The 22,861-nt window shown below is 37.8% G+C and overlaps 1 protein-coding gene across 4 annotated transcripts in view; it reads right to left on the bottom strand.

Moving 5' to 3' along the window:
* The window catches only part of SPPL3 (signal peptide peptidase like 3), a 168,645-nt gene that overhangs the window by 62,986 nt on the left and 82,798 nt on the right, over nucleotides 1-22,861 (bottom strand). The gene's annotated exons all lie outside the window — the stretch shown is intronic.

The raw sequence follows: 22,861 nt of genomic DNA, 5'->3' as shown, positions 1-22,861 counted from the left end.
CTTGATCCTTTATGCAGAGGTACTCTGTTCTCTCCTTTATGTTGACTATCATTCTAATCTGAGACTTGGAAGAAAGAATCTGGTAACAAAACAAAAACGCTACTATGGATTCCCACTGAAAGTTTTTTTCTCAGAAGGGAAAGCTAGTCTTGCTTCCTACTGCAGTACAGTCTCCTAGAAACCAAAATTCTCAGCTGACATAACATTTCAGAGCTAATCTAATAATTCCTAGGAAACTAACTGGTACAATTCAAAACAAAAACCAGCAGCAGCACTTGCCACTATACCACAAACAATATGCAATCTCAAACTGTAAACTCCGAATAGTAATTATAACTGCTTAGTTTTACTGACCATTTAATATGTGTGGGGTGCTGTGCTAGGTGTTTTAAATAATTTAGCCCATTTAATACTCAAAATAACCCTATGATAAAGTTGTTATTATTGTCATTCCTGTTTTATACACATAAAGCTGGCTAAAAAAGTAAGTATGAACCAAGTACCTAAAATTTGGTTTGAATGACCAGTATTTAGGAATGTACAGTAATTTAGATATTATACTAATGAATATGATATTTTTATGCTTTATTTTTTATTTTGGTATCATTAATCTACAATTACATGAGCTACATTATGGTTATGAGACTCCCCCCATTATCACTTACCCATCACATACCCCAACAGAGTCACTGCCCATCAGCATACTAGGATGCTCACTACGTATCTTTCCTTTATTGCACAGCCTTCCCCGAGTGCCACAGCCCCTGCCCCTGCCTACATTATGTGTGCTAATCATAATGCCCCTTCCCCCCACCATCCCACCCTTCCCACCCATTCTCCCCAGTCCCTTTCCCTTTGGTAACTGTTAGTCCATTTTTGAGTTCCGAGTCTGCTGCTGTTTTGTTCCTTCAGTTTTTGCTTTGTTCTTATACTCCACAGATGAGTGAAATCATTTGATACTTGTCTTTCTCAGCCTGGCTTATTTACCAGCCTGGCTTATTATTACCTGAGCATAATACCCTCTAGCTCAATTCATGTTGTTGCAAATGATAGGATTTGTTTACCTCTTATGGCTTAATAATATTCCATTCTGTATATGTACCACATCATCTTTATCCGTTCATCTACTGATAGACACTTAAGTTGCTTCCATTTCTTGGCTATTGTAAATAGTGCTGCGATAAACATAGGGATGCATATGTTTTTTCAAACTGGGCTCCTGCATTCTTAGGGTAAATTCCTAGGTCAAGTAGTACTTCTATTTTTAGTTTTTTGAGGAACTTCCATATTGCTTTCCACAATGGTTGAACTAGCTTACATTCCCACCAGCAGTGTAGAAGGGTTCCCCTTTCTTCACATCCTCGCCAATATTTGTTGTTGTTTGTCTTTTGGATGGTGGCCATCCTTACTGGTGTGAGATGATATCTCATTGTGGTTTTAATTTGCATTTCTCTGATGATTAGCGATGTGGAGCATCTTTTCATGTGCCTGTTGGCCATCTGTATTTCTTCTTTGGAGAACTGTCCAGATCTTCTGTCTATTTTTTAATTGGATTATTTCCTTTTTGTTTGTTGAGGTACATCAGTTCTTTATATATTCTGGATGTCAACCTTTTATCAGATGTCATTTATGAATATATTCTCCCATATTGTAGGATGCCTTTTTGTTCTACTGGTGGTGTCCTTTGCTGTACAGAAGCTTTTCAGCTTGATATAGTCCCACTTCTTCATTTTTGCTTTTGTTTCCCTTGCCTGGGAAGATATGTTCATGAAGAAGTTGCTCATGTTTATGTCCAAGGGATTTTTGCCTATGTTTTTTCCTAAGAGTTTTATGGTTTCATGACTTACATTCAGGTCTTTGATCTATTTCGAGTTTACTTTTGTGTATGGGGATAGACATTAATCCAGTTTTATTCTCTTACATGTAGCTGTCCAGTTTTGCCAACACCAGCTGTTGAAGAGGCTGTCATTTCCCCATTGTATATCCATGGCTCCTTTATCATATATTAATTGAACATATATGCTTGGGTTAATATCTGGGCTCTCTAGTCTGTTCCACTGGTCTATGGGTCTGTTCTTGTGCCAGTACCAAATTGTCTTGATTACTGTGGCTTTGTAGTAGAGCTTAAAAGTTGGGAAGCAAGATATTCCCTGCTTTACTCTTCCTTCTCAGGACTGCTTTGGCTATTTGGGGTCTTTTGTGGTTCCATATGAATTTTAGAACTACTTGTTCTAGTTTGTTGAAGAATGCTGGTTGGTATTTTGATAGGGATTGCATTGAATCTGTAGATTGCTTTAGGCAGGATGGCCATTTTGACAATATTAATTCTTCCTACCCAAGGGCATGGGAAGAATTTCCGTTTGTTAGTGTGCTCTTTAATTTCTCTTAAGAGTGTCTTGTAGTTGTCAGGGTATAGGTTTTCCATTTCCTTGGTTAGGTTTATCCCTACTTATTTTATTCTTTTTGATGCAATTGTGAATAGAATTGTTTTCCTGATTTCTGTTTCTGCTAGTTCATCGTTAGTGTATAGGAATGCAACAGATTTCTGTGTATTAATTTTGTATCCCGCAACCTTGCTGAATTCAGATATTAGATCTAGTAGTTTTGGAATGGATTCTTTAGGGTTTTTTATGTACAAGATCATGTCATCTGCAAACAGGGACAGTTTCACTTCTTCCTTACCAATCTGGATGCCTTTTATTTCTTTGTGTTGTCTGATTGCCATGGCTAGGTCCTCCAGAACTATGTTGAATGAAAGTGGGGAGAGTGGGCATCCTTGTCTTCTTGTTCCTGATCTTAAAGGAAAAGCTTTCAGCGTCTCACTGGTAAGTATAATGTTAGCTGTGGGTTTGTCATATATGGCCTTTATTATGTTGAGGTACTTGCCCTCTATACCCATTTTGTTGAGAGTTTTTATCATGAATGGATGTTGAATTTTGTCAAATGCTTTTTCAGCATCTGTGGAGATGATCATGTGGTTTTTGTCCTTCTTTTTGTTGATGTGGTGGATGATGTTGATGGATTTTCATATGTTGTACCATCCTTGCATTCCTGAGATGAATCCCACTTGATCGTGGTGTGTGTTCCTCATGATGTATTTTTTAATTCGGTTTGCTAATATTTTGTTAAGTATTTTTGCATGTATGTTCATCAGGGATATTGGTCTGTAATTTTCTTTTTTTGTGGTTTCTGCCTGGTTTTGGTATTAGAGTGATGCTGGCTTCACAGAATGAGTTTGGAAGTATTCCCTCCTCTTCTATTTTTTGGAAAACTTTAAGGAGAATGGGTATCATGTCTTCTCTATATGTTTGATAAAATTCAGCAATGAATCTATCTGGCCCAGAGGTTTTGTTCTTGGGTAGTTTTTTGATTACTGATTCAATTTTGTTGCTGGTAATTGGTCTGTTTAGTTTTTCTGTTTCTTCCTTGGTCAGTCTTGAAAGGTTGTATTTTTCTAGAAAGTTGTCCATTTCTTCTAGGTTATCCAGCTTCTTAGCATATAGATTTTCATAGTATTGTGTAGTAATTCTTTGTATTTCTGTGGTGTCTGTCGTGACTTTTCCTTTCTCATTTCTGATTCTGTTTATGTGGGTAGATTCTCTTTTTTTTTTTTTAGGCCGGCTAGGGGTTTATCTATTTTGTTTATTTTTTCAAAGAATCAGCTCTTAGTTTCATTGATTTTTTTCTATTGTTTTATTCTTCTCAATTTTATTTTTATTTATTTCTTCTCTGATCTTTATTATGGTCCCTCCTTCTGCTGACTTTGGGCCTCATTTGTTCTTCTTTTTCCAGTTTTCCAGTTTCAATAATTGTGACTTTAGACTATTCATTTGGGATTGTTCTTCCTTCTTTAAATAGGCCTGGATTGCTATATAATTTCCTCTTAGAGCTGTTTTTGCTGCATCCCACAGAAGTTGGGGGCATTGTGCTGTTTTTGTCATTTGTTTCCATATATATTGCTTGATCTCTGTTTTTTTTTTTTTTTTTTAAATAATTATTTTTTATTGAAGGGTAGTTGACACACAGTATTACATTACATGAGTTTCAAGTGTACAACACAGTGGTAGAACATTTATATACATAATTCTAGGTTCCAGCTATCACCCTACCAGGCTGTTACAATATCTTGACTATATTCCTTATGCTATACATTACATCCCGGTTACTAATTTATTTTACCATTGGAAGTCTGTCTTTTTTTTTTTTTTTTTGTGAGGGCATCTCTCATATTTATTGATCAAATGGTTGTTAACGACAATAAAATTCTGTATAGGGGAGTCAATGCTCAATGCACAATCATTAATCCACCCCAAGCCTAATTTTTGTCAGTCTCCAATCTTCTGAGGCATAACAAATAAGTTTTTACATGTAGAACAAATTCTTACATAATGAATAAGTTACATAGTGAACAGTACAAGGGCAGCCATCACCGAAACTTTCAGTTTTGCTCATGCATTATGAACTCTAAACAGTCAGTTCAAATATGAATACTCATTTGGTTTTTATACTTGATTTATATGTGGATACCACATTTCTCTCTTTATTATTATTATTTTTAATAAAATGCTGAAGTGGTAGGTAGATACAAGATAAAGGTAGAAAACATAGTTTAGTGTTGTAAGAGAGCACGTGTAGATGATCAGGTGTGTGCCTGTAGACTATGTGTTAATCCAAGCTAGACCAGGGCAATAAAACATCCACGTATGCAGAAGATTTCTCTCAGAACAGGGGGGGTGAGGTTCTAAGCCTCACCTCTGTTGATCCCCAATTTCTCACCTGATGGCCCCCCTGATCTCTGTTTTAATTTGGTCATTGATCCATTGATTATTTAGGTGCATGTTGTAAGCCTCCATGTGTTTGTGAGCCTTTTTGTTTTCTTTGTACAATTTATTTCTAGTTTTATACCTTTGTGATTTGAGAAGTTGGTTGGTAGAATTTCAATCTTTTTAAATTTACTGAGGCTCTTTTTGTGGCCTAGTATGTGGTCTGTTCTGGAAAATGTTCCATGTACACTCGAGAAGAATGTGTATCATGCTGCTTTTGGGTGGAGATTTCTGTAGATGTCTGTTCGGTCCACCCATTCTAGTGTGTTGTTCAGTGCTTCTGTGTCCTTACTTATTTTCTGTCTGGTGGATCTGTCCTTTGGGGTGAGTGGTGTGTCAAAGTTTCCTAAAATGAATGCATTGCATTCTATTTCCTCCTTTAATTGTTAGTATTTGTTTCACATATGTCGGTGCTCCTGTATTGAGTACATATATATTTATAATGGTTCTACCCTCTTGTTGGACTGACTCCTTTATCATTATGTAATGTCCTTCTTTATCTCTTGTGACTTTCTTTGTTTTGGAGTCCATTTTGTCTGATACAAGTACTGCAACACCTGCTTTTTTCTCCCTATTGTTTGCATGAAATATCTTTTTCCATTCCTTGACTTAGTCTGTGTGTGTCTTTGGGTTTGAGGTGAGTCTCTTGTAAGCAGCATATAGATGGGTCTTGCTTTTTTATCCATTCTATTACTCTGTGTCTTTTGACTGGTGCATTCAGTCCATTTACATTTAGGGTGATTATCGATAGATATGTACTTATTGCCATTGCAGGCTTTGGATTCGTGGTTACCAAAGGTTCAAGGGTAACTTCTTTACTATCTAACTGTCTAACTTTAACTCACATATTATGCTATTCTAAACATAGTCTGATGATTCTTTATTTCTATCCCTTCTTATTCTTCCTCCTCCACTCTTTATATGTTAGGTGTTTTATTCTGTAGTCTTTTGTGTTTTCTTTGACTGCTTTTGTGGATAGTTGATTTTATTTTTTGCCTTTAGTTAGTATTTGGTTGGTTTGCTTTCTTTGGTGTGATTTTATTTTCTCTGGTGACATCTATTTAGCCTTAGGAGTGCTTCCATCTAGAGCAGTCCCTTTAAAATACCTTGTAGAGGTAGTTTGTGGGAGGCAAATTCCCTCAACTTTTGCTTGTCTGGGAATTGTTTAATCCCTCCTTCATATTTAAATGATAATCGTACTGGATACAGTATTCTTGGTTCAAGGCCCTTCTGTTTCATTGCATTAAATATATCATGCCATTCTCTTCTGGCCTGTAAGGTTTCTGTTGAGAAGTCTGAGGATAGCCTGATGGGTTTTCCTTTGTAGGTGATCTTTTTTCTGTCTCTGGCTGCCTTTAATACTCTGTCCTTGTCTTAGATCTTTGCCATTTTAATTATTATATATCTTGGTGTTGTTCTCCTTGGGTCTCTTGCATTGGGAGATTTGTGGGCTTCCATGGTCTGAGAGACTATTTCCTTCCCCAGCTTGGGGAACTTTTCAGCAATTAATTCTTCAAAGACACTTTGTATCCCTTTTTCTCTTTTCTTCTTCTGGTACCCCTATAAATGTGAATGCTGTTCCGTTTGGATTGGTCACACAGTTCTCTTAATATTCTTTCATTTCTAGAGATCCTTTTATCTCTCTCTGCCTCAGCTTCTCTGTATTCCTATTCTCTGATTTCTATTTCATTAACAGTCTCTTGCACCTCATCCAGTCTGCGCTTAAGCCGTCTATTGATTGTTTCATTCTCCCTCTGGACTTCATCCCTTTCCTCTTGCATATTTCTCTGCAGGTCCATCAGCATGGTTATGACTTTCATTTCAAAATCTTTTTCAGAAAGACTGGTTATATCTATCTTACCAGGCCCTCTCTTTGGGGTTGAGTGATTTTTCACTGGATCAGATTCTTCTGCCTTTTCATGGCTATAGAAGTGATCGCCGGCAGGTGGCGCATGTGTCAGCAGGACTAACAAAGTCCCTTCCTGCTTGCTGATCGCCTTGCTCTTCTCTGCTGCCTGTGCCAGTTACCTGCACACAAGGAGCAGTCTCTTGGTTAATCTGAGCTGCTGTGGGCGGGACGGCCCTCAGGATAACCTATGGCACTCTGGGGGGGTCACAGACGTGCCAGGTGTGTTCTCCTGCAAGAATGGCGCCCCTTCATGCCTTCCTGACCTTGCCCTGGCTTCCTCTGCCTGTGTCAGGCAGCTGTGCACTGGCGGCATCCTCTGGGTCTGTCCCAGTTAGTTGCATGCTGGGAGAAGACTCTGTGTGGTTGCTGTGGGTGGGGGGCTACTCCCCAGCTGGTCTGCAGCAATAGCGGGTCAGCCGGTTTATTTGCAGTGCCGGCAAGGGGGAATGAACGGCAGGCTGCTTATCGCTGGAAGGAGCTTCAGAGCGGAATTGCCACCTAGGGATTAGGGCATGTGAAGTTCTTTAAGATTCCCAGCCTACTGGGCTGAGTGTGTGGGAACAATTTTGTCCACCTGTTAACCCCCTGTCCCTTTAAGACTTTTAAAGCACTGGCTTTTCTTTTGTCTCAGGGGAGCCAGCTGTGGGGACCTGCTCACAGTCTCCATCTCGGATTTTACTTTTCTGTTTCTCTAATATTCAGTACACCATGTGCTGTGTGTCTGTGCTCCCAGTGCAGATTACTAGGGCTGGTTATTTAGCAGTCCAGTCCTGTGCTTCCACTCCCTCCCCACTCTGATTCTTTTTCTCCCGCCAGTGAGCTGGGGTTGGGAGAGTGCTCGGGTCCTGCCGGGTCACAGCTTTGTATCTTACCCTTTTCGTGAGATGTTGAGTTCTTGCAGATGTAGATGTAGCCTGGCTGTTGTACTGTATCTTTTGGTCTCTTTTTTAGGAATAGTTGTATCTGCTGTATTTTCAAAAATATATATGGTTTTGGGAGGAGATTTCCGCCGCCCTACTCACACCGCCATCTGGAGCACCTCAGGATAAGGAGTATGACATTTAATTAATCCCAAAGGATTATGAGATTGATTTTGTCTTACATTATTATTTTCTGGCTCTAACATTTTAAAAAAAGATAAAAATACAGGTGTGTCCCCTCTTAAAGAAAATGGGTTATTTAAAAATGTCACATTTATGGAAATGAAAAGTTGTTTTTATCTTACTTGGAAATCCTCATAATCAATGAAGGAACTCAAGGTTGCTCTCAAAGCAGTTCAGTGCTCACTATACTACACAGGTACCTTGTTTGCACACTGTAGTTTAGTATCAGAGATCTGAACTGCTCAGGAAGACTCTTGAAAAACAGTGCACTTGACAAATGTTTTTCTGGGCCCTTCTGAAGTATAAGCAAACTACTTTAGGCACTACATCTGCACTATGGGGATACGGTACTAACTTACGGCTCCTAACCTCAACTACTAAGTGGGGAGAGAAAATATAAACAACTCTAAATTAACAGATCTAAACAGAGATTTAGAAAGAGATCTAAATTTGAGTAGAAGGAGTAGATACCTAGAGAGAGAAAGAAGTGGCTATACTTAAAATTGCAGAGGTCAAATTAGCTTCTACTGAAGAGGTGATATTTGAATTGTTCTCAAAGAATAAGCATTATCTGGATATGTGAAATATTCCTGCAGGGAGAATAATATTCAAAAGCAAAGGCTACAGTGGGAATGATGGCACAATGACCAGAAAGTGTGGCATGTGTTAAGTATGGAGAGCTTCCACAGACAGGGCAGTGAGACAAGGTTGCCTGTATAGATGAAGCTGGGCTCCCGCAGGCCTTAAAAAAAAGGAGACAGACTAGGAGAGCGCCTAGATGGGAAGCTATTATAATACTCTAGGAATAATACCTGAATCAATGCTGATACCAGAAACATTTTGAGAGGAAGAACAGCATTTGGTAGCAGCTGGCTTGGTATGGTGGAGCAAGAGAGAAATAATAATGAACCTGGGTAAATGAGAAGATGGTGTATAGCAATATAACATGGAGCAAAACAGGAACAGGGGAAGAGGTTTTTTTGTTTTTTAATATATTGAGCTTCAAAATGATAGCATATTTAAATGGTGAGAGCAGTTTTATGTAACTGAAGTGGGCTGCAAGATGCGGCTAGAGCTCAGGATTGAGATTTATCTTAACATATACATATAGAAAGTGCCTAAATTTGTATAACACTGATCACTGAAGACAGAGTAAGCTTGTGTCAAGGATTAGACCCTTTCACTTACATTCTCCTTTAGTCCTAAGAAGATAAATGGTATTTATCTCACAAGATTCCTTATCACCATTTCCTGAAATTATAGTATTTGAATGATAAATTCTTCCCAGCTAATGAGTTCACAGTTTAGAGCATTAGTTTTATGTTAACCACCATCTGGAATGCAGAATTAAAGGAAATCTTTCCCCAGACACAGTTTTAAAAGTGTTCAGTTCATTTCTATTCTAATTCCTTGATCTCTTCAGCACAATCCTGTGTGTGCTAACCAGTTTCAAGTGACTGTGCCATGGTCAATAAAGAGGGCAACAGAGCCAAGAGAGGGGCTCAAAGGTCCACGAAGTCTGCTCAGTTGTCTCCAACAAAGGCTGAGTGGTAGGCAGGAATTCTGCCCTCTGAGAGGCTGCCAAGCAGACAAATAAGCCATGAACACCTAAATTCAGAAGGTGGAAAGCAAAAGAGGACCATGAGTGTTGCAAAAAAGTGTTAGAAATGTCTACTAAACAAAAGAAAGAAAGTTCCTCCCCATTAAGTGATACTTCCTCCTGCAACTTTAAATTCATTTTCCTTTTCCATCAGAGTGAACAGAGATCACCTGTGCTATTCATACCACTGGTATGAAAAACTCTAAACGAAGGTCTTGAACTATTCTGGTTTAACCAAAGATAAAAACAATCTTTTGTGTTTCCCTTTTTATAATTCGTGTTTCATTAATGAAAAATAAAGCAGTATTCTTAACTGCACACACAGTGGGTAAAACATGCCCCAAATAAGCAATAATAAGTCTTTCAACTCATCACATGGAATCTGATACACCTTATAAAAAAAAGTATATAAACTAATCATTGAAACATACATTTCATAATTACAGTACTTAAGAGATGGAAGAGAACCAATCCACATTTTACAGGATAAAAAGTGAGGTTCAGGCAGCTTGGCTTGTTATCCGTCATGTTCTCTCCTTGTTTTAAACTTCTATATTATAACCTTAGTACTATATGTGGATAAAATGAAGGTTCATATGGCCAGGATTCTCACCTGGCCCTGGTTGGTTAGCTCACCACACGTGTGGGCAATATGCTGTTGCTGACTCTATATAAAGAACCTTGCCCAGTGCTCTCTCTGAGTGACACGGTGTCACGGCCGCATGGCTGCAGGAGAGCAGAGCAGAGGCTGGAGTGGTGGCAACACTGAGGACAGAGACTGGGAAGGCTGTGCGGGCAGAGAGGCCCAGAGGCAAGACCAGGCTTGCTGCATGCAGATTTGCCCTGAGTGGACGGGATTCTAGTGATTGACCTGCCACTGTGGAAATAAAGTTGGGTATAAAGCCTGTTACCCCAAGAACGTTCTACTATCATTTCTTTGGTCACACTGAATCCATAGTGAAGTTGTCTGGGGCTGTAACCCACTGGCAAGAACTGTATGTCAGCTATTTGTATACACCTTATTTTCCCTGTTCACACCACACCTTCCTTGGAAATAGGGACCCTGCTCTTTCTTTTAATGCTATCCAACAAAGTGTCCCATACACAGTGCATAGTAAAAATGTCTCTGATATCAGTTATCACTCAGAAAGGCAAGAAGGAAACTCTCAGCCAAGTAACCTATTGTTCTAAAACTCAGAGTGAAAATTAATTTCTATATTTGAAACCACAGTTAAACTTCATAATCATTATGATTATGAAAGACTCTAACCATGTGGCCCTCACTGAGCAACTTAGTATTTCTCATTCCAGGAATCCTATGAAAACATATTACTTACAATGTAGTAGATATATAACACAGTGTAATAGTTTATCAAGAATTCTTCCAATGAAATCCAGAACCTACCTTTGACCTAGTCTCACAGCAAAATGAAGGCAGTAAAACATTTCACAGTCAAAATAAATCTTAAAAGAAAATGCTCGTTTTCAAATCCTTAGCTGAAATTAGTGTTTCTTTCCTTCTACAACCTTATTCCCTCTTAAGACATCTTTCCCATGAAGTTGAAAATATATTGAAAAACAACATCCTTATACCCTACCTAAAAAACCTAATGAAAAGAGGAAAAACCATAAGGTTTCTCAAAGTTAGTATTACAGAAAGTCTGGAATTATGTATACAAGCCCCTGCTATTTTTAAGATCACAAGAAAACGGCTAACATAGGAAGAGAAGAAAACAATTCCTAACACCTTAACAGGCACTTTATGGAACCACTTCTGTAAATACCATGGACCCCTTGGAAATCCTTAGATTTGGACAATAACATCAACTGTGGCAACTTGCCTTGCAAAGGATATGTTCTATTTCAAACAAGTTTTAACAGCAGAAAATATTGTAATTTTATCATACTTCATACTTTTTATGGAATTCAAACTAACCCCGGTTCTTATGTGCCCCAACTACCTTGTTTGGAGTGTGCAGACTAGACTGTCTGCAAAGTTGCCACCAAGAATGCCTCCCATCAAGGGGGCGGAATTATCTCCCTTACTCTTGAACCTAAGGCTATCCTTATGACTGTTCCAACCAACTGACGCTACAGAAGTGAGGCTATGCCAGTTCTGGGCCTAGGTCAAAAGAGACATGGCCACTCCCATTTTTGCTTTCTTGGCGTCTTGATCTAGCATGTATGGTAATCCAGGCCCTACTGCAAGAAATGAGCCGCCATGTAGAAGAGACTACATAAGAGAAACCATAGAGAGGAACACTCAAGACACACCCTAACCAAAAGCCAGCACCTAGGCTCCAAGCATGAAACTGAGACCATCTTGGATTCTCCAGTTCTGGTAGAGCCCAGAAGAAGCCATGTGGAGCAAAGACAAACCATCCCAACCAACCGAGTCCCACCCTCAACTGGAGATCCACAGATTCATGAGAAAAATATAATATTTCTGAAAGGATGAAATTTAGAAAGATAGACTGTGGTTGCTAGGGGTTGGGTTGGAAATGAGGCTGGGAAGGCAGCACCAAAAGGGAGGTGGGTGTGGGATATATGCTTATGAAAGGGCAATATGAGGAGTAATTTCAGTGTTAGTCCTGTTCACTGCCATGGTTGTGTGGATATACAAACGTATATGATGTTATTGTACACACCATAACACACATGAGAGCAGGTAAAAATGATGCAGTGGATATGTATCAATGCCAGTAACATGGCCTTGATACTACACCACAATTTTGCAAAATTTACCACTGGGAGAAACTAGGCAAACAGTACATGGATTTTTTTTTTCAATAACTGCATGTGAATCTACAATTACCTCAATAAAAATGTAAAAAAAAAACGGTTACTTTAAGGTAGTAGGTTTTTAAGTAAGCTGTTATTGAATGACAGGTTAACTGTATGGAGTATAATAGTTTAACATGACTTGTTAGTCCAGCTTTATAAGAAAAGACTAACTGGATATACAGCTGATATTAACAAGTGTTATTATTATTAGCATGGTGCATTATTTTTGCCCGGTTTATTTATAAATGACTAAACAGCTTTCAATTACATGCAATTATCATCCTTTCAATTAACTAGAGAGAAATGGGAGGAGACAAAAGCCAGACATGAAAAAGGTTAACACTGTCGAAGACACACATTTTCCCAATATTTTAACACCTCTGAAATTGGAGTATGTTTTATAACTGTCAGCACTTTTTTTCTTAGTGGTATAAAAATAATGGTCCATTTTAAATCAACAGCCTTAGATTAGATGAAATACCTTAAAAGCTAAGCTTTTTTAAGTCCAAATATGTATTTAGCTGCATTTCAAAACACAAAAGATTTTTATTTTCTACAGTTCTTTCTTGTATAAGAAACTATTATCTTGAATTTTTCTTATTTTATATAGTTAAACCTAATCTTAATAAATAAGGCCTACAACAGTGTTATCCAAAATGTACCCCATGGAATCTTAACTTTTCAAATTATCCTTTCCTTGTGAAAGGAGTTCCACACTTAAATCAGTAGGGAAAACACTGTCCCATCCATCATAACATAAATTCCTCTAAGTCTACAAAATCAGCTCTCAACCAGCACTCAAAGCTCTCAAAAACATGAAAACAGAACCGAACAATTCCATCTATGGGAACTGCATAGACAGAATGTCCTTCAGATGACCTAAATGTTTCTAAATGTAATTTTAAATGCCCCACTTTTTCATTAATTCTATATTCTAGCTGTTATGAAATCCTTTTAACAGTTGACATATAAATTAATTAGTATCTGCTAAGTTTTACAGAAAGGAGTAAGAGTTGGCTAATAATTTAACAATGACCACAAGCAAGGATTTCAGCCTTTTTTAACAAGAGGCTATTAAGAATCACTAAGCAATTTAGCAAATGTCTTCACACATTGAGATGAAAGTTAAACATAGTACCACTCTGGTTGCTTTCTCAGAGGGAGCAGTAAATATCATTTATTAACTTCATTTGAACATTATTAGTGGTCTTAATCAAATTATTAAAATGACAATTTATTCTTACATAATTCTAATTCACTCAATCTAAAATCTTCTTTTGTCACACACAGTTTTATGCACCTTTATTCCTAAAATAATACCAATGGCTAAGTAGATTATCAATTACCAATTCTTTACTCCATCCCTTATTAAAATTCTACACTCACATTCACTACTGTGTGACTGCAATGCCTCCCATTCTGGGAGCACTGTATTCCCTGGCCCCACTGATACTGGGCTTGGCCATATGATTTACTTTAGCTAACAAAATGGGGAGAAAGCCTCAGTGTGACAGTTCCCAGCTGAAGCCTTAAGAGACACTGCATATTTCCATTCCCCCTTCTCATACTGTGATCCTATATGAAAACATGTAATAACTGCCTCTCAGCCTATGTTCCAGAATAAAAACTTATAAAATAGACCTGAACTTGGCCAAGAGTTGAAAACTCAGCCTGGCCTAGACGAGCAAAGCCTAGATCAGCAGAAATCCACCAACATGTACACTCATAAGAGCAAAAATAAAAGTTGGCTGTAATTTACTGAGGTGTGGAGGCTGTTATACTACAATTTCTTTATCCATTCCTCAGTGGTGGACAGTAGATTGTTTTCACCTTTACTATGAATAATGCTACTAAATCTATGTACATGTTTTTTTGTGTCAACATGTCTTCAGTTCTCTTGAGTATATACTTAGGAATAGAATTGCTCAATTTTATAGTCTGTCTTAACTGTTTCTTAAATAATATAGTTGTTGAGTAGTCCATTGAATGGAATGTGTCAGATGTATCTACATTATCGAAAAAATAATTTAGCCACAGAGCTTGGGATAAATTCTAATCTTCTACCTTCGATTATTTAAAGAGAAAGACCTGAATTTAAAATGACTTGGAACAACTCATTGGGTTTTTTGAGTCTGCGCACTTCCATTTTCTTGGCATGATAGCTATTTTTGGTAATAATTCTCATTCTGATTTCACATTTGCTCCTTGATTACTCTAAAAATTTTATCAGTCCAATGTTTGGATGTAAGTAGTAGAAAAGAAAGCCAAATGGCTTAGCAGTAAAGAGGCTTGTCTAGTACAGTAACTGAAAATTCCAGGTAGGACTGGCTTCAGGCAAGACTTGTTCCTCCACTTTAAGAGTTTCCTAATGGCCTAAATAGGAGTCCCAGTCAAATTTTATTGACCCTGATTGATCTGCCTTAGGTTGTATGCTCGTCTTTAGTATATGGGATAAGATTCGTAGAACTGGGAACGGGCAGAGTCCAAGTCAGGATTCTGTTAGGAAAGGAATGACGACTGAATGCTGGAGAGAGATCCAACAGAGGTCCACTGCATGTCACACCTCTCTTTCGGTAGAGCTGACAAGGAATATAAATTCACTTGAGTCTGTATCTGATAACTTACTGAATTCAGAATGCCCATCTTTCCTCAAGATACCAACCCTTTTCTTTTTCCAGCCTTTCTTCCATTTCCTTTATATATGTCTGTGACTTTTTTCCTTGGGCATTTATTTTGGTGAACTATTTTAAAGCTTTGTTAAAACAAAAATGGTTTCATTGTTCTAAGTGGTAAGTGTGGGTGTATTCATCATAATCACTGTACTCAGGTTTAACACTAAGGACACATCTGTCACAGTGAAGATTGTTTTGTTTTTGCTCAGTGATAGTCTTGCTCATTAACAAGGGTTGGGTTTTTAGTGACCCGTATAACTTTAGTTTTGTCTGAAGCAGCATCTCTATATGACTCTTCTACCTAATTCTAATAAGTAACAGGGTAAGTGGGTAAATAGGGTGGCATAAGCTTCTTCCTCTAGGGATCAATGAGAAGAATACAGAGAAGCATTGAGTGAGTTCCCACGTATCGTATGAATTTTTTCCAGTTTATATTGTGTTTGCAATAGCATACTGAGTTGTTAGACTCTTAGACAGTAAGGAAGTTAACCTTGAACCTTTGGTAACCACGAATCTAAAGCCTGCAATGGCAATAAGTATATAACAATTGATAATCATCCTAAATGTAAATGGTCTGAAGGCACCAAAAGACACAGTCACTGAATGGATAAAAAAACAAGATCCATCTATATGCTGCCTACAAGAGACTCACTTTAAACCCAAAGACATACACAGACTGAAAGTGAAGGGATGGAAAAAGATATTTCATGCAACTAATAGGGAGAAAAAAGCAGGAGATACAGTACTTGAATCAGACAAAGTAAGACTTCAAAACAAAGAAAGTTACAAGAGACAAAGAAGGACATTACATAATGATAAAGGGGTCCATCCAACAAGAGGACATAACTATTATAAATATCTATGCACCCAACACTGGAGCACCTACATGTGTGAAACAAATACTAACAGAATTAAAAGGGGAAATAGAATGCAATGCATTCATTCTAATAGACTTCAACACTCCATTCACTCCAAAGGACAGATCAACCAGACAGAAAATAAGTAAGGAGAAGGAGGCCCTGAACAACACATTAGAACAGATGGACCTGAAAGACATCTACAGAACTCTCCACCCAAAAGCAGCAGGATACACATTCTTCTCAAGTGCACATGGAACATTTCCAAAAATAGATCATATACTAGGTCACAAAAAGAGCCTCAGTAAATTCAAAAAAATTGAAATTGTACCAACCAGCTTCTCGGACCAAAAAGGTGTGAAACTAAAAATAAGTTACGCAAGGAAAACGAAAAAGGCCACAAACACATGGAGGGTTAACAACATGCTCCTAAATAACCAATGGATCAATGACCAAATAAAAACAGAGATCAAGCAATATATGGAGACAAATGACAACAATAATTCAACACTGCAAAATCTGTGGGATGCAGTGAAGGCCATGCTAAGAGGGAAGTATATTGCACTACAGGCCTCCCTCAGCAAAGAAAAACAATCCCATATGAACGTTTTAAACTCACAATTAATGAAACTAGAAAAAGAAGAGTCAGTAGGAGAGATACAATCAAGATTAGAGCAGAAATAAATAAAACCAAAAGAATAAAACAATAGAAAGAATCAATGAAAGGAGTTGGTTCTTTGAGAAAATAAACAAAATAGATAAACCCCTAGCCAGACTTATCAAGAAAAATAGTCAACACACATAAACAGATTCAAAAATAAGAAAGGAAAAATCACTATGGACACCACAGAAATACAAAGAATTATGAGAGAATACTATGAAAAATTATATGCTAACAAACTGGATAACCTAGAAGAAATGGACAATTTTCTAGAAAAATACAACCTTCCAAGGCTGACCAAGAAAGAAACAGAAAAGTCAACAGACCAATTACCAACAATGAAACTGAATTGGTAATCACAAAACTACCTAAGACCAAAATCCCTGTGCCAGATGGTTTCACCACTGAATTTTATATGGACCAGATGGTTTCACCGCTGAATTCCATCAGACATTTACAGAAGATATAATACCCATTCTCCTTAAAGTTTTCCAAAAAATAGAAGAGGAGGGAATACTTCCAAACTCATTCTATGAAGCCAGCATCACTCTAATACCAAAACCAGGCAAAGACACCACAAAAAAAGAAACTACAGACCAATATCCCTGATGAACATACATGCAAAAATACTCAACAAAATATTAGCAAACAGAATTCAAAAATACATCAAGAGGATCATACCCCATGATCAAGTGGGATTCATCCCAGGGATGCAAGGATGGTACAACATATGAAAATCCATCAACATCATCCACCACATCAACAAAAAGAAGGACAAGAACCACATGATCATCTCCACAGATGCTGAAAAAGCATTTGACAATATTCAACATCCATTCATGATAAAAACTCTCAACAAAATGGGAATACAGGGCAAGTACCTCAACATAATGCAGGCCACATATGACAAACCCACAGCCAACATTATACTTAACAGTGAGAAGCTGAAAGCTTTTCCTTTAAGATTGGGAACAAAACAAGGTTGCCCACTCTTCCCACTTTAATTCAACATAGTTCTGGAGGTTCTAGCCACGGCAATCAGACAACACAAAGAAATAAAAGGCATTCTGATTGGCAAGGAAGAAGTGAAACTGTCCCTGTTTGCAGATGACATGATATTGTACATAAAAAATCCTAAAGAATCCACTCCAAAACTATGAGACCTAATATCTGAATTCAGCAGAGTTGCAGGATACAAAACCAACACACAGAAATCTGTTGGATTCGTATACACTAATGATGAACTAGCAGAGAGAGAAATCAGGAAAACAATTCCATTCACAATTGCATCAAAAAGAATAAAATACCTAGAAATAAACCTAACCAAGGAAGTGAAAGACCTATACTTTGAAAACTACAAGACAATCGAGAGAAATTAAAGAAGATACCAATAAATGGAAACACATCCTGTGCTCATGGATAGGAAGAATTAAATATTGTCAAAATGGCTACCCTGCCTAAAGCAATCGACAGATTCAGTGCAATCCCTATTAAAATACCAACAGCATTCTTCAACAAACTAGAGAAAATAGTTCTAAAATTCATATGGAACCACAAAAGACTCTGAATAGCCAAAGCAATCCTGAGAAAGAAGAATAAAGCTGGGGGGATTACGCTCCGACTTAAAGCTCTACTACAAAACCACAGTAATCAAGACAATTTGGTACTGGCACAAGAACAGACCCATAGACCAAGGGAACAGACTAGAGAGCTCAGATATAAACCCAAGCATATATGGTCAATTAATATACGAAAAGGCATGGATATACAATGGGGAAATGACAGCCTCTTCAACAACTGGTATTGGCAAAACTGGACAGCTACATGCAAGAGAATGAAACTGGATTATTGTCTATCTTCACACACAAAAGTAAACTCGAAATGGATCAAAGACCTGAACTGAAGTCATGAAACCATAAAACTCTTAAGACAACATAGGCAAAAATCTCCTGAATATGAACATGAGCAACTTCTTCCTGAACGCATCACCTCAAGTGAGGAAAACAAAAGCAAAAATGAACACACATGGGACTACATCAAACTAAAAAGTTTCTGTACAGCAAAGGATACCATCAGCAGAACAAAAAGGTATCCTACAGTATGGGAGAATATATTTGTAAATGACATATCCGACAAGGGGTTAAAATCCACAATATATAAAGAACTCACATGCCTCAATACCCAAAAAGCAAATAACCTGTTAAAAAATGGGCAGAGGATATGAACAGACAATTCTCGAAAGAAGAAATTCAGATGGCCAACAGGGACATGAAAAGATGCTCCACATCACTAATTATCAGGAAAATGCAAATTAAAATGACAGTGAGATATCACCTGACACCAGTTAGGATGGCCAACATAGAAAAGACTAAGAACAACAAATGCTGGTGAGGATGTGGAGAAAGGGGAACCCTCGTACACTGCTGGTGGGAATGTAAACTAGTTCAACCATTGTGGAAAGCAGTATGGAGGTTCCTCAAAAAACTCAAAATAGAAATACCATTTGACCCAGGAATTCCACTCCTAGGAATTTATCTAAAGAATATAATTTCTCAGATTCAAAAAGACATATGCACCCCTGTTTATTGCAGCACTATTTATAATAGCCAAGATATGGAAGTAACCTAAGTGTCCGTCAGTAGATGAATGAATAAAGAAGATGTGGTACATATACACGATGGAATACCATTCAGCAGTAAGAAACAAATCCTACCATTTGCAACAACATGGATGGCGCTAGAGGTTATTATGCTCAGTGATATAAGCCAGTTGGAGAAGGACAAGTACCAAATGATTTCCCTCATTAGTGGAGTATAACAACGAAGCAAAACTGAAGAAACAAAACAGCAAGACTCACAGACTCCAAGAAGGGACTAGCAGTTACCAAAGGGGAGGGGTGGGAGAGAGAGGGTTGGGAGGGAGGGAGAGGAGGACTGTGGGGTATTATAATTGACACACATGGTGTGGGGGGAATCATGGTGAAGACAGTGCAGCACAGAGAAGGGAAATAGTGACTCTGTGGCATCTTACTATACTGATGGGCAGTGACTGCAATGGGGTATGGGGGGGACACAATAATACGGGTGAATGTAGTAACCACATTGTTTTTTCATGTGAAACCTTCATAAGAGTCTATGGCAATAATATCTTAATAAAAAAAAAAAAGATTACTTATGGGTAAAACATCTGAGTTGTGTCCTCCTCAGTTTTTCACTATTATAGATTCCTGAAACCTTCATGTTCTAAGAGGATAAGAAAAACAGGCCAAATTTACATATTTTCCTTAAAAAAGTGAGAAGATTGACTGCCTCAGTTTATTCATTTATGTGAGTTTTATTACTTGACTGCATTATGTCAGAAGTTCTGGAATGTGAAACAAAATGGGTTAACTTGGCAAATCCCAGTCTGTGCTGTATACAATTAGGCCAATGTTACAAAAACAAGTATCCTTTATTATCCAAATCTATTCAGATTCTGAGTTTGGAAAGCGAAAGGTCAAAGAGTGATAACTGAATTGTCCTTTGGTCAGTCTCAGTATCTGACCATACCTAGCAATTACAACTTCTTTCTTCAAAGCAAAATAAGCATCAATATCCCTTCCGGCTTTTACTACGAATCAATAGCCTGAATCACAGAACTATTGCTTGCACATGTAAACATGTACCACTACTTCTAGACATTTAAAGCAAAATACGACTCTTAGTAATTATTATGTCCTAAGCTTCTATCACCCCCCAGCACTATCTTAATATCTAGAGTAGTAAATCTAAGGATATGCAGGCTGAATTAATTTTGATCACCAACACAGACTGCATCTCTTCTTCTGGACTATCACAGTACAGATAGAAAATAAAGTACAGCTACAAACAGTGATGGCATAAAGAAAAGGACTAAACTTTTGAGATGATGAGTCAGAAGCGCACACAGGAAGCTGACACTTTTTAGAAAGAGGAAGGAGAGAGAAAAAGTCACAGAAGTCCTCTGATGGTTTACTTGATTGATAATGCCACAGGCACCACAAAGTTAAAGACGTCTGCAAATATCAGCAACTCTTGTTCTTCCATCTAAGATAGTGGCAAAACATTGTATTACACACGAACAAGTTACAGTGGGGAGAGGGGGATGTACCAACAGCTTATAAAATATTCCTGAACAAATTATTTTTCAGAAGTAGTAGAAAAGGAAAAAAACAGTACTGAAGACAGAGCTCTAACAAACATTCAGTTAATGGAAGAAACACCAAGAAGGAATTTTTTTTTAATGCAGAAGAAAAGGACCTGCTGATCAGTGATTTGGGAGCTTCAAGAGGCAGTATGCACCCACAAAACTTCAACTATCTGTTCTGCATTATTTCGTTTGAAAAATAATAAATTACAGCCTTAAACTACAGAGTGAGTTACCCAGCATATCTGCAGTGTAGCTACATAAGGACCTCTGTGCTTATGCAACCATTCCATTCAATAGCATTCACACAGTGATGGCTCACAGTTCTGCTAATACATGTCTTGGTTCACAAGTGAGAGATACACCTATATAAATCATATAGTGACATTTCTGTAGATTAAAATTAGTAACAAAGTGTATATTTGCTATCCCTGTTCTCTATTGAAAACATAAATATAAATACCTGTTGCAGCTATTCTTGATATAATCCTTTATGATTTAAGAATTGTCTATGAGCACTGTCTCCTTCCTCACTTCTGTTTTTTGACCCATTCATCTCTTCCAGTGAGTATGCTCTTGCCAAGATCTGTGTGATTCTCAAACCCAATGCCCCTGTTGTTCTTATTAAACTTGACCTCTCAGTAGCATTTCACAATCTCTATCCCTCCGTCTTGAAACTTCCAACTTTTGGTTTCTCTGATGCCTCAATACACTGGTTTCTTCCCACCCCACTGGTTGTTGTTCTTCCACAGTCACCTTTGCTAGCTCTTTTGGAGTCCTCAGGGTACTAAGTTTCCCTCTTCTCAATCTACAATCTCCCTAATGACCTTATCAAATACAACATTTTTCAATACTTGCTCTCCATCACTTAATCCTAAATCTACATCTCTCGGCCTGACCTTTACCTGGAACTCCAGAGTCATATATTCAACTGCGAATTTGAGATTTCCAGTTGGCTATCTAATAACAGGTATCTTAAATCAAAATGGACAAAACAGGAATGCTTGGTTTTTCTCAAAAAGCTGCTCTTCCCCAGTTACCATATCAGTAAAGGCACCAGCCATCCTTGTACTCAAGTAAAAAACCTACAAGTTAATCAACCATACCTTCAAAACATTCTCCAAATCCTCCCCTATGATCTCCATTACAGGCATTCTAATTCAAGTCACCAGTATCTCTATCCTGAACTACTGCAACAGCCTTCTAACTGGTTTTATTTCCATTTTCCTTCCTCCAACACACATACAACCAATTCTTTATGCCTAAATAGCATTCTCATGTGCTGTTTGAGATCCTCAAACGGCATTTCACATTGTCAATAAAATCCAAGCTTCTGTCAACCTAACTGACCCCAATCTTACCCTTATTCCCCAAATCCCCTCCTGCCCAGGGCCACCCACCCTATGCCCTACCAACACAAGCACTGTGATTCAGCTCACTGGTCACCTTTCTGTTTTTCAATACCCGCCTCATTTCCACTTTAAGACTATTCCCTCCGCTTAGAATATGCTTTCTGATTTCTGCATAGCTGGCTCTTGCTATTCAGACATCAGCTTAAATGGCACTTTCTCAGACAAGCACTTCATGCCTACCAATTTCGGAATCATCCCAATCACTATATCATTCTGTATTCTTTGCTTAGAATTCACTACTGGTATTTTCTTTGTTTGTTTATTGCTCCCCTCTAGAAGGTAAACTCCACTAGCACAGGGGCCTTGATGCCTTGCACACTGATGAATTCCCAGCACCTAGAACAATGGCTGGCATGTAACCAGAGTTCAGTATATACTTTAAATGACTGAATAATTGAAAATAGGGACACCCTAAAGGTTTTTTGATAAAATGGTTTTCTAATTTGGCAAGTTCATTTCAAATGCACGCACAGTATGGTACATGTATTTAGTGTATCATTTAAGCAAAGATTTGAGCTCTTCAAATAGATTATGTTAAAAGCAATGGAAGTTTACTGCTTTAAATTAATGAAATAATCCACTTTCTGGTTTACTTACACAGCTATTATTTCCACTTAAAATAGCTGCCTTAGAATTCTAAAGTCTGAACATATTTTGTCCTATAAAGGCTTGGGAGAGTGAAATAGTGAGCTGGGGATTTTTGCTTGCTTAGTGTATGTTACTTGAGATTAGAAAGAAAAACAAGTCTTAAAATTGGAGTTTTTAAAACTTGAAGCAAATTAGGTAATATGTCTTAAGAATACAGTAACAAAGTCTCCAAGAAAGATAAACAATTAAAAAAATGACTTGGAGGAAGCTGGCAAAAAGGAACCGAAG

Source organism: Manis pentadactyla, chromosome 14 (genome assembly GCF_030020395.1).
Source record: "Manis pentadactyla isolate mManPen7 chromosome 14, mManPen7.hap1, whole genome shotgun sequence".
In the NCBI taxonomy this organism is placed as follows: Eukaryota; Metazoa; Chordata; class Mammalia; order Pholidota; family Manidae; genus Manis; species Manis pentadactyla.
Note: the sequence above shows the minus strand (reverse complement) of the source record. Positions and strands in the feature narration are given on the sequence as shown.